At 41.5% G+C, this 13,957-nt stretch overlaps 1 pseudogene; it reads right to left on the minus strand.

Moving 5' to 3' along the window:
* The window catches only part of LOC109468448, a 36,948-nt pseudogene extending 22,991 nt beyond the window's left edge, over positions 1 to 13,957 (minus strand).

Raw genomic sequence — 13,957 nt, forward strand, 5'->3', positions numbered from 1 at the left:
CGCCAGTACTTATAAACGTAAGAACCACTGACGGGCCGTGAGGTAGGGGTAAACTTTTGAATGGGAAGGATTTGTGCAACGCCACTTGGCAGAAAGGTGGTCCAGAATGTTTGCCGGAGCATGGGCTACTTTAAATTTGGCGGCACAGCCTTTATTGTTATTTTGCAGACGATTTTCGTGTCGACTGTGAGGTGTGCCGCCATTGGGGGCTAAGCAGAAGGACGGGGGCAAAGCAGAATTGCGCCGGGGGCGTAGAGGAACGACGGGGGCGAAGCAGATTTTTTGCGGGGGCGAAGCAGAACGGGGCGGGGGCGAAGCAGAACGGCGGGGGCGAAGAGGAAGGAGTTTCATGGGGGTGTACAAGATCATGACCAAAAGAGAGAGAGTGGAACCTGAGGAGTTCTTTGAAATAAGCCACTTTGAGAAAACACGACGGCACTCGTATAAGTTGAAGGTCCCACTGGCAAAGGCTACAGTAAGGAGGCACTCCTTTGCCATAAGAGCAGTGCAGTTATGGAATTCCCTGCCCAGTTCTGTGGTTGACGCCGAGAGCGTCAACAGCTTTAAGTCTAGGCTGGATAAGCACTGGAGCCAGAGAATACATATTGAACTAGAGGTCGGAGATCTCATGTCTTCGTCAGAGGTACATCGTTCTAGAGAAATTAACATGCGTATTCTTCACTCTTTTTAATAATCAATTTGGTCTAAAGAACAAAAGAATCTCTGTACTATTTTTATGGTACAGAACACCCTGAAACGGTTTGCCGCAGATTATACAGATGCGTCGTCACCCCTACGTTATTTGAGTTTGGACTGTTACTGGAAAAAAAAACGTTCAAGAAATTCTTACTGTGTTGAAAGTGTCACGAAAGCGCCGCAAAATATAATAAGAGAAGATGTTATAAAGGAAAGAATCAGAACAGGGTGACTACTGGCAGTACTGCTGTTTTGTTAATTTGTCTTTATGACAAATAGAAGACTAGTTTCTTGTATTCTTTGTGTCCTAACATTTGTACTTCTACAGTTAGCATATTCCAAATATAGGCACCTCGTTTTTCGGCCCTTCGTGTTTTTTATTGCGCGCTTGCCTTAAATTTAAGGTAATTAGATTTAAGGTCTCCAGTGGACGTCATCCATAGCAATTACTTGGTGTGGCCGTAGAAAATAACCTGTCACATGTCCAACCTATCCTCCCCCTGCTGAACTTAAAGTACAATCCCTCAATGTAACGTCATTTGATCCCATCCCATTATGGGGCTCCCCGGCTATATCCAGCTGTCGGCTGTCTCCAAGCAGATGTAGGTGGGGGATTTCTAAACACAAAAGGTCCTATTACGGGGACATAACGACCTCCACGACTCTCATCTTTGAACTCAATCTTGGAGACCACCACAGTAACATGCCTATCAAATTTCATTAACTTCCATCCACACATACAAAAGTTATCCTGCTCACAAGAAAAATTAACAAAATGCCCCCTGTAGTCACAACGAAACCCCCCACGAAGCTCAGTAACGAACTTAACCTTGGTCCCGACAATAGTAAGCACCACACCAAGAATTATAATCAACATTTTACAAATACTTGAGTTATCTTGCTAACAAGCCACAAACACAAAAGGTGCACTAACGTGACGCACGGACCCCCCACGAAGCCGAAACTTGTACTTGACTTTGGCCTCAACAGCGGTAATATGCCTGCCAAAAATCATGGACGTCGAATTATGCCTTCCAGAGTTATATCGCAAAATCCGCAGTTCCCCACACTCCGGCGAGACAATTTCATAGTCCTTCTGACGAAGACAATGAGAGGAGGGTGTACACCACAGGCAGAAATGCCTTTAACATCGTTGGATTCTCAAGGTATTCTCAAGGTATGTTTACTATGTATCATTGGCTTTCATTACCATAACTTTAACAGCGCTTTTAGACGAGAATACAGATAAATTTGACAGGGTGAGATCAAAGATGCAGTTAAAAGTGATCCGAACTTCTGGCACCCTGAAAAACATTATAAGATCTAGAGGACATACGAGCGATCTCTCGAGAAAGGACTGGGATGTTTGGTGACCTTAGACTTGAAAAGTATGGGAAACAATCACTATGGTAACTTATTCCATAGTGATGTTGCTCTATGAGAGAAGTTTTCAGCGTGGAACTTCCTTCTAAGAGGTGATGAATGAATGAAGGAAGAAAGAATGATTCGCTTCAGTGGAAGTGGCAAGATGTATCCCCGTAAAGAACGCTCGAAGCGGAGGCAACTTGACGGATTGATTTTTAAAAAAATTTCCGTCACACTCCGCAAAGTTCCGAAAAACTGGTGCTGGCAAGAGCCGAAGGGGACCGAGCGCAGAATGCGCTAGTATATAGTCAAAGCCCTCACAAAGTATTACAAAATTCAATCAACAGATAGTATAAAAAGATTCTCAGCAACATACAATATTGCACATAATACTGCCACTTATCTTACGAGCTTGAAAATGCGTATGTAGTGCATATATTACGTATAGTGTCATTGGTTTCAATGATTTGATTAAAGCACGACCACAATATTTCAAGATGTTCCATATTATAAACGTTATCAAGTGATATGGGTATTACCTGTGTTTCTGCCACATACGCCCTGCTCACCTGGACCTGAAATTAAGGGGATGATAGAATTATATAAAAAAATGGTCTGATTAGTAGAACATTGACAGTGTTCTGACTTGAAACTCCTAATATGCAAAATAAAAAGACACAACATGGATCGATATCACTTGTTATACGGTTGTATGATTGACGTCTCTTTAAAAGAAGCAGTGGAAAAGTTACCCTTTTGGCAAATGAAATAATTCTTCTGTCCACAGTGATCATCGTCCCATTTGAAGTAATAGTAAGACCACAGCAGGACACAGCCCGTTGGAGGCACGTTTGACGGTTCCCTTGGCGCCCAGTTACTGTAGCCACAGTCATCCACAGAAGTTCCATCCGACCATGTGAAGTCATTGCCCCCCTATGTACGGCAGTAATATTAGCTACATTTCATTCCAATGCATCGGCCATATCGTACTGTGAAAAGATCGCAGTTATATAGATATGGTATAACGTATATGATATTAATATTAAAGTACAACGGACTTGAAATGGCTGCGACGGGGACGATACGGCCTTCTAGCCACCTTTGACCCATTGCCTATGTCAAGGACAACATTTTCGTTGCAATTCGAAGTGATAGTCTTGAATTTGTTGGGAATACTGTCTGGACACGACTGCAAGGAAATTGTGAGTTTGCAGTGAAAACAATTTTGTGTTATTTACCTAGTACACATGGAAGAAGTCTAGAGCACAGAGAACTGTGTCGAATGATCTGCTTACCTCGTCGTCACTGAGACCTATCCAGTAGTCTCTTCCGCCACCAGCATTGGCGTTGATCATCTCAACAAGGAAGTTGTGCAGAGCTTCAGTTTTGATGTCCACAAGATGGCCGCCGTCTGCAGCACACGTTTGTTTGGCAGCGTAGAAGGTCTTGGCCTCGGTGTGTATCTTGTACTGCGTATCACCTCGCTGTGTGTAGCCTGTGTGTTGTAGATAGAGAACTTTATTGACACAACAAAAGTACAGCGACTTTCGTCAGGTCTAAGACATGTAGATATACAGACAAATAAACACGGGAACACCGAAAATACCCTACGTACAGAACAATACATGGGTCAACTAATACTACTTGTTCTAAGGTTTAAACATTCTTTGATATATTTACCTATTTGTACACAGTAAGGGTTATTGCCTTCTAGGATGAACTTAAATTTATCTATAGCATGAAATGTAACAAATTCTGTTGAGCAGGCGGAGAGAAGGTTGAACAGCTTTGTGCGTTTATCGTTATATAGTGTACAATTCAAAATAAAATGTTGTTCGTCTTCAATATCATTGGGACAGAATGGACAAAACCTCTGGTCGCGAGGGATTTTTTCATATCTTCCTAATTCTATATTCAATTTATGGCTAGAAAGTCTCATCTTTGTAATCGATCTACGATATATGAAGAAATTTTGGATTGCATTTTTATTGCTTACGTACTTAGTAATACGTAACAATCACTCAATGGGGTTATCATAGCCTTTAGATGAGAAATACAGATAAATTTGTGGGTGAGTTCAAACCGAAACCTAAAAGCTACCCTGAAACTTTTGGGACCCTTAAAAACATGGCGGCATACCGCCATTCGCTGCAAATATACATGCAAATTAGTTGAAGACATATGCAAATTATTGGTACGCAAATTAGCCAACCGTCATCTGCGTTTTGCCTACCACTCCCTAAACTAAGATTGCTTGCGTCATTGATGCCACAGGTATCAGAATTCGGTCTTATTTACTTCACAAAACAAACTCTCCAGAAACACACGAACACACGAAACAGCCCCACAAAAACACGAAACACACATGCATTCAATAATCATTAAAAACAGACCTGTGTTACGGTAGTCGACACAATCCCTACAGTGACAGTGATGCCAGGTGTCCCCACAATAGTTGTATAGAGAGCAGCATGGACGGACACTGTCAGGGTCACACTCAGCGGGCCTCCCATCTTCTGTAGGGTAACCCTCTCCACAGCGTCCATCATCGCGCCATTTCTTAGTAACTATCAGAAAAAAAGACAACCTTTTTTTTTGTTTTACAACCACTTACACAGTCCCTACAACAGTGATATTACAGCATGTTACATCTTCAGGAAAGTATGTCATGATAACAATATTTTGGCACAAAGTTGGTTTTTCATAGTACGTCTATTGTTGTGTGCATGGAACCATTTGCACATTCAATATTTACCAGGAAAATGCATAATTATGGACAAAAAATGTTAAATGCTCACCCTCATTGCAGTCCTCTCCAGGGCCTAAAAGAAATACAATTTGTTACTTCGTTATTTTTCTCTTTGTCACAATTTCCATATGATAGAAACAAAATCATACAATGAATGTATCGGTAACATCAACCGCCAAATTATAAAAAGGTACACTTGACCCTTCTCTTTGCTACCACTATATACCCATTGATGAAATATAATGTCAGCCATTCACAGCTTCGTGCATTATGTTGGCGACATACAAATAAACAGAATCATCAAATGCACACTCAGCCAACCCTCTGCAATACCATGCGTAAAAGCCAAGTGAACCATGTTCGAACGTGACCTTCATTTTTACAACTGCTACTCACCTACCAAATAACATGAAGGTCCATTCACAGCTTCTCGAGTAATATGCTGTTGAGCTAAATACAGACCCAGACCACAGACACCCCAATATGGCAAAACCGAAAACATAACCTTCTTGTTAAAGGTAATGAAGGGATGCATACCTATTTGGCAAATGAAATATTTGCGATACGAGCAAAAGTCATCGTCCCACTTGTAGTTAAAATCTCGCCACATATGAATGCAGTCTTGTCCACCGTTGTTATTTGGTTCACCCGGTGCCCAGTTGTTGAAGGCACAACCCGCCAATCCGGTTCCGTCTGCCCACATATATGTGCCATCAGTCTAAATATAAAGCAAAAACAGATTTTTATCTCTGTGTACAGACTATGGAGGTATTGTTTTGTTTGTTTCCTTTGTGGTCATTCTGGTTCGTAATACTACAGTTACAAAGTTATGGGAATGATTTAACTGCAAGTTGACAAGATTGGAGGTTAGAATGATCTCCCACAGGCTGGGAAGAAGTGAGGTCCACGTGGAGGTCAAACTCAGGTCTCAGCACAGGCAGGGAGGAAGTGGCAGTAGAATTGGCACACAGTAGGTGACTAATTGACAGTGACAAATAAAACATGAAATTCACTATCACATAATACATGGCATAAACATTAAATTGCAGATTATATTCTCATGCGCATAAACTTGTGTGAACACTGTGGTTCTCTAAATGTTAGAAATGATTATTACTGTAGCGCGACTTTACTCACAGCTTTGTCGTTAAGGCCTATCCAGTAGTCACCAGCAATGCCTGTTGCTGAAATCAGTTCTACAATGAAGTTGTTGAGAGCCTCCGTCCTGACATCAGCCAGATGGCCCCCGTCCGCCTGACATGTCTGCTGTGCACTGGCGTGGTCCGCTTGGTACCGGAAGACTTTGTAGAAGGATCCGTCCCGTTCTGTGTAGCCTGGATGATTGTTGCCGACAGATTCTACGAAGAACCAAGATAGAAAGCAGTCGGACATCATTAGTCTAGATGGTAAGTAAAAAGCGGCACACTGACCTCAGTTACGGGTGACACCCTTTTGCTACTCTGTCGCTTCTGGTGGGGTAGCGACAGAAGCATATGATAGAAAGATCACAATCTTTCCCATCAACCTCTGCTTGGAGAGAAACACATCCTAGCCTAACATGCTAGCACGCAAAAACAAAACGATGGACATGAAATAATGTATTCCTTTCCATTGTGTTGACAAGATTTGGCAGGACAGGTGTATCTATCACTGTGACAGTAACCACTAGAAGACTTAAGATCGATCTAGAATTGTAGAATATTTCTTTCAAGACCTACCGACATAGCAGATATTATAATCACCATCCACCCATTATGATACCTTCTTAAGTTATTGCTGACACAAGATGCACACAAACATGCCATCTTATTACGGTATGTATAAATGTGACAAAGACATACCCGAATTCGAAAAGACTTGGACTTCGCACAGGGTCAAGGCTCGGGACCGAGAACCAGCAAGACGAACGCCGACGTACCGTCCCACCATCTCCTGACATGAGATGGAAACAGACCGCTTGTTGATGTCCATTCGATGGTCACCTCCACACTTGGGGTTCGCGGTGACCTGGTTTGAACCCCCGATGTGGATGTTGAAGGGGTTGAGTCGTTCCCGCTGGTCGTGGCGGTTGAAGATAACCACCCTGTAGACCATGTCACAGATGAAAAAGCAGTGAAAATACAGTCCTGGACATTTCAGAGTTATTGATCAGATGTGAAATTAAAGGTGCCACACACAAAATCACACACACAGTGTCACACACACACACACACACACACAGTGTCACACACACACACACACACACGTTACACACTCACAGACACACACACACACACACACAGTGTCACATACACACACACAAGCGCGCACGTGTGCGAGAAGAACAAGGACAAGAGAAAAGCACAATGCCCTGCACGTACCTGTTAATCGGATATGATTGTCCAAGATCCACCCACCACGTAGGATTGTGCTCTGCCTTAGTGTGGGTACAGGAATTGTCCCAGAGATAGCCATCCGTGTTACCATCCACGGCACGACCAGCATCCCCCGGGTACTGCTCGCCTGTCGCTGGTGTATGGTACAACTGGGTGGTTGTTTGGAACGCCGTCTTACCCAGAGCAACATTCACACCTGCGCAAGAGAAAATGGTGTCAGTGATAGTGTCATATAACATCACATTACTTTTAAATGTGGTGATTCTACATAGTATTAATTTTCATATGTGAGGGCCTGCATTCTCTTTTTTCGTAAGGCGTAATCAGGCCTTTTTAGTCTTCGTAGTCACCCAAATTCATTGTATTTTATAATCAGTACATTATCCATAACGTGTAAGTGTTCATGATTGGCTCTGAAAAGTTAACGTAATTCCTTATCGGCGGCAAAAATATTGCACTGAATTGGCAAATCAGACCACAGGTCTCTATTGGATATTTGGTTTTTGAATTGAAATGTAGATGCAACCACCTACCAACTTGCATAACGTTACAGACATACACAATGTACAATGCATAATGTACAACCTTACCAGGTGATGGTGTTGGTGTTGGAACAAATGGGACCTCTGGAAGACCAGTCTCCACCATGTTGTTCAAAGTCCCAGTAGTTTGGGCCACTTTCAGGTTCACTGCATCAATCCTTGTTTTCAACCTTACAAACCTGTCTGAAGAATTACAGATTGAAAAAAAACCTGTTAGAGTTGTCCCTATAATTCTGTTCTAATCTAAAAGAGCCAAGTGCTGATCGGACTAACCTTGGCAAAGCCATGCTACAGCTAACATGATATATACACAGTCACGTAGAGTCATGACATGTACATGTACACAATACCAGGAGTAACTTTAGGTAAATACACTTAAGTTGACATACAAGATTAACTAACACATAGGGGCCAGTAAGGTAAATGCTGCACATAGTAAAGTTGTCTTGTTGTTCCTACTCTATAGTGGGTTATCAAATTTTGATTTTAAAAAAGTCTAGCTTAACGTTAACTCCACATACATTGTACTGAGAAAAGTTATGTCCAGCTTCTATTCCGTTTTGACAACTGCGTACTGTTAGAGCCTGTTTAGTCTTTGGGTCTCTGAATATGCTTGAAGTTGTGCCAGCTTGAAATGAACTCTTTGTGCTGACAGTACTAGTGAGCACAGAGAGAAATGTTGCACAGTTACTTACTTTTAAGATGCTCTGCTTGTTGCCCTGTTAAGATGGAATTTCCCATGTCCAACCACAGAACGAAAACCAACAACATCAGTGTCGCACGGATACAATACTTGCCTCCCATTCTTGATCAACTGACTAGAGGTACTAAACTTTACTTTTCACAAGAAAAACCCTGATAGGTTACTGATTGAAACGAGCTTGCATCGACTGCTTGATGGAAGACGTTCTTTGGTTGAGTGGCTTGGCACAAACCACAATTCTTCGTTTTAAAGTTGTCGGTCTGGTCTCCGATTTGTCCTGAGCTAACTGCAGAGAAACTAGAATATCTCCTTTAATACATGTCATTGGGAACAGTAAACTTAATAATCAGTGTATTGTTGGGTTTAAGCTGTTAGAATGGTGTAAATTCAGTTACGCTCTCAGTTTGGCACCATTTGCACTAAATCAAGTTACAAGCTGAAAATGACATTTTGGAAAACGTTATGTGTGTAGAAACCTTTTGATGATCAATCAAAGAGGGTTAGGGTAGCTACTCACAAAAGTCTGTTTCTTTCTTGTATTGCTAACAAACATGCGGCTATAGGATTATTACTTAAATCCCTTTTTACCGACGGCTGCTCTAGAATTATCTGTCGGAAATAAGTGTGGAAAGACTGGTTAACAGGATTGGACATACATGTCAAATAAGGACATAGCACACAAACACACACACATGGATGAATTGAAATGAATTAAGGGTCTGTAATGTTTATTTCTCAGCACTGAGACAACAACAACAAACTACAGGAGTATTCAACATCGTCTACTTCTTTTCCCCCAATGTCTTAAGAAACTGACCCCAATATAAAGAGGTATAACAGCAGATGGGGGGTGAATGTTTGTGCTACTTGCCCATGTAGGAAGTTTGCATATGGCTGCCATGACAACCGTTGCTATGGCAATCATTATCATGGTGGCCCATGGTGAGATGGTAAGGATCTGACCTGGTATATTGATAACTAAAAAGCCATCAAAGTTAAATCAAATATTATAACAATTTCTGTCTGTTTGACTTACCGTTTTTTTAAAGAATTGAGAATGATGGGCATACATGTACACAGAGCCAAAGATACATTTTGTAAACAATAATAACACACGTTTTAAGTTGAGACTTTTGGTCCAACACAAAAACTTCTCTCACCTAGAGCTTTCAATCAGTTACTCTGGTCTTCCTCAGTAGACTGACCCAGTGAAGCTTGTCACGTGGCTTCTTTGAAGTGCGACGTCAACACTGACCAGAGTGAGAGACCAGAGTGACTGGTCAAAAGCTCTAGGTGAGAGAATTTTTTGTGTTGGACCAAAAGTTTTAACTTTAAACATGTAACTACCAACACAGATGAACTTTCATGATAGAATAATAACACACCCATTAATTTGAGAAGACCTGGACCTCACAAAGGGTCAAGGCTCGGGTCTGAGAGCCAGCCAGGCGAACGCCGACATACCGTCCTGTCATTCCCTGACATGAGATGGAAATAGACGGTTCGTTGAGGTTGATTTGATGGTCACCTCCACACTTGGGGTTCCAGGTCACCTGGTCGGAATTCCCGATGTGGATGTTGAAGGGGTTGAGTCGTTCTGAACAACAGTCCAGGCGGTTGAAGATGACCACCCTGTAGACGGTGACGACAAAGCAATGAAACAATATATTTCACACATACCATGGTATGGAGTGAAACATAAACACGACATTGATTGAAAATATAATTTGTAGTATGTCAAAGTTTCGTGTAAGATTAGCTTCAGAAACCGATGGAAGGGAAAATTGTACTTATTAAATCTGAATTTGATTGTTGAACGTTAATGTTTAACAAACAAAAAAAGCAATGCTGTGCGCACGAGAGAGAAGACCAAGAGCAAGAGAAAAGCACAATGCCTTGCACGTACCTGTAAATCGTATACGATTGTCCAAGATCCACCCACCACATAGCGTTGGCCTCTACATCAGTGTGAGTACAGGAATTTCCCCAGTGATCGCCATTGGTGTTCCCGTCTACAGCAAGACCAGCAACTCCAGGATACTTCTCACCTGTCGATCCTGAAGTGTAACCTATTGTGGTTGTTTGGAACGCCGTCTTACCTAGAGCAACGTTCACACCTGCCCAGGGGAAAATGTTGTCATATTCATTATCTACCTCCATACATTGCCATTGGGTATTGTCGTGTGTCAGCCTCTGTAATTCAGTGGCCATAGACGTGTTGTGCCAACCATACAAGTGCGCTCTACAAAATGTTTGCAATTTTGTATTCACAGCATCAACCTTTGTTTTCAACCTCAATCCTGTCTGAAGAATTACAGAACAATGAAATTGTTGGAAATGCTTCAGAATTTATATTCTGTTCTAATCTAACTAAATTTTGATATATTGCTTCTAAACCATGGTAGCACAAGTGCGCACTACAAAATGTTTGCCAGCATGCAATTTTGTATATTACATCATGGGTTTAGGTCTAAACCTCTGGATCCGGACCTGAACCTAAACATGAGTTAAGGCACACAGCACTAGTAGAGACTGTCCAGAACAAATGCATTGCCTGTTCCTATTATAACCCATTCAGGAATAGTTCCACTACAGAACTCCTTCCTTCACCAGTCAATCAGACTCTGTAACCAGACTGTACAGATAGAGTCTGGCACAAGATAATGGACCTTGTAAATATTTGGGTTGTACACCTAGGCCTACAGTAAGTTACAGTACTGTTTTTATAGTTGTTCTAAATATATAATTTTTTTTGACATTTTATCTTGTAAATATCAACGCCATTCAGGCAACATTGTGTGTCATGTTTGTCTGTTATGTTTGGTACAGTATCTTAATAAAGAATTGAATTGAATGTAGAACAGGATTTCGGCCTTACCTGGTGATGGAGTCGGTGTTGGTGTCGGTGTTGGAACAGCGGGGATGACTACAGCTTGGTCTGCAGTGTTACAAAAATGAACATGTCAGAGTTTCTCCTTGAAGTTCTAATATAAAAGACCTATGTGTTTATTGATAATTATATTCTATTAAACCAAGGTGCCCAAGAGGCGATATGAACAGAGCTGGGGGACAGGCTGCATGTACATGTCCATGTAAATTGTTACACAATTCCAAGGATATGTACTATGCACTCTAGTTGATATACATCCTTAACACATAGGAATCAGTACAGTCTGCTACACATAGCTGTTCCATGTGAATTTGTCTCATTGTTCCTGCACTTATAGTGGGTTATATATAACTGTTATATATAACTATTGAAAAATACAGGTTACGTTTAACTCCATACTGTACTAATACTGTTACAAATTGCATCCAGCTTGAGATAGACCTACCCACTTATCAGGTATCTTAACAATCTACCCTTAGGCCACACCAATTCATTTTGTTGGTTCTCGGACATTTTTAGTTCAAAAGATAGCAAGCGGACATCATAAAATGAGAGGGCTAGGAAGAAAACTAGAATATGGCTGTATTTACTACATAACACTGAGTCCACCGAGGCATCAACCAGGTCCTCAGACTTTGCTTTCATTAGGTTTTTGTAGTTAACCATATTTTTAAAAAATCCGAGAACCAACAAATCAAATTGGTGTGGCCTTAGCTTAGATTATTGCTAACAAAGGTATTCAGAAACACAGACAAACATGCAACATCATTATGGTAGTAAGTACAAAATGTAACAACAGAATACCTGGATTCGAAAAGACTTGGACCTCGCACAGGTTCATGGCTCGGGACTGAGAACCAGTCAGACGAATGCCGACATACCGTCCCAACATCTTCTGGCATGAGATGGAAATAGATGGCTCGCTGAGGTCAATTTGATGGTCGCCTCCACACTTGGGGTTCGCAGTAACCTGGCTAGAACCCCCGATGTGGATGTTGAAGGGATTGAGTCGTTCTGAACAACACGAGTCTATGCGGTTGAAGATGACCACCCTGACAACAGACACAGATGACAAGGCAGTAAAAATACAGTCTTGTACATTTCAGAGTCTTTGATGTGAAATTAGGACTTTTCCAACACCAGAATTAGAACTGATGAGCTTGTGTAGTGAATGTTAATGTTTCAAACACGCACACACACACACACACACACACACAGTGTCACACACACTCAACACACACACACTGTCACACACACACACAAACACACACAAGTAGGACAAGATCAAGAAAAAAACTCAATGCCCTGCACCTACCTGATAACAGGATATGATTGTCCAAGATCCACCCACCAGGCAGGATTGTCCTCTCCATCTGTGTGGGTGCAGGAATTTTCGATGAAGTTGCCGTTGGTGTTCCCGTCTACTGCAAGACGGGCTTCCCCAGTCAGCTGCAGGCCCATAGAGGGTACATGGTAACCCACTGTGGTTGTTTGGAACGCCGTCTTACCCAGAGCAACATTTACACCTGCCCAAGGAAAAATGCTGTCATTTATAGTTTCACACATAATGTTTAACTCATAATGTTTGGTTTCTGAAATATACACATATTATATAGAATGAATGAATTTTTATTCACGTGTCTTGCAACTTTTGTCGCCCAGCCCATATGGGCTTGTAAGACACCAGAACATAAACATGAACATAAACATAGGTACGGAAACAAAACAAACAAAAAATCCAAGTCCGAGTCAAAAGTTCAGACTGGAAACATCAAATAGAAGTAACCACCTAGCAATGCACAGAATGCTATGGAGATTCGGCCTTACCGGGTGATGTCGTTGGTGTTGGAACAAACGGGACCTCCGGAAGACCAGTCTCTGCCAAGTTGTTCAAAGTCTCAGTAGTGCGGGCCACTTTTAGGTTGACCGCATCAACCTTTGTTTTCAACCTCTCAATCCTGTCTGAAGAATTACAGAACGATGAACTTGTTAGAAATGCCTCAGAATCATCTATATTCTGTTCTAATCGTAATATCTAAATACATATCTTTTTATTGGATTGTGGGTCAATTGCTTTATTGATTTTTATTGATGATCAGAGCCACAGAACAGTCTACGTTTTATACATAGTCACATGTTGATGAACATGCAGTATTACAGTTACTCTACTTCGTATACACATGATATGCATGATTAAGTCACACATAGGGACCAGCCAGGTTTGCTGCACATATACCGGGTAGTAGTTGGTCCATGTGAATTTTTCTTGTTGTTCCTTCACTTATAGTGGGCTACCTTTGATTGAAAATAGAGCTTAAGGTTAACACAAAATATGGTACAGTTACTAGTATACTGGAAAGTTACTTTCAACTTCTACTTCATTTGACAACCTATAACACGCACATGATTTAGTTATAATAAGTCTTTGGGGCTTAGAATATGCTTGAAATTGTGCCAGCTTGAAATGAACACTTTGTGCTACAGTACTAGCGGGCATAGAGAGAAAAGTTGTAGAATTAAGTACTTACTTGTAATCTGCTCAGCTTGTTGACCTGTTAAGATGGAATCTCCCATCTCCAACCACAGAACGAAAACCAACAACATCAGTGTCGCTTTAAACCGTTTCTCCCCAGCCAT

This window comes from Branchiostoma belcheri, unplaced genomic scaffold (genome assembly GCF_001625305.1).
Source record: "Branchiostoma belcheri isolate BF01 breed outbred unplaced genomic scaffold, Haploidv18h27 scaffold2, whole genome shotgun sequence".
NCBI classification, from domain to species: domain Eukaryota; kingdom Metazoa; phylum Chordata; class Leptocardii; order Amphioxiformes; family Branchiostomatidae; genus Branchiostoma; species Branchiostoma belcheri.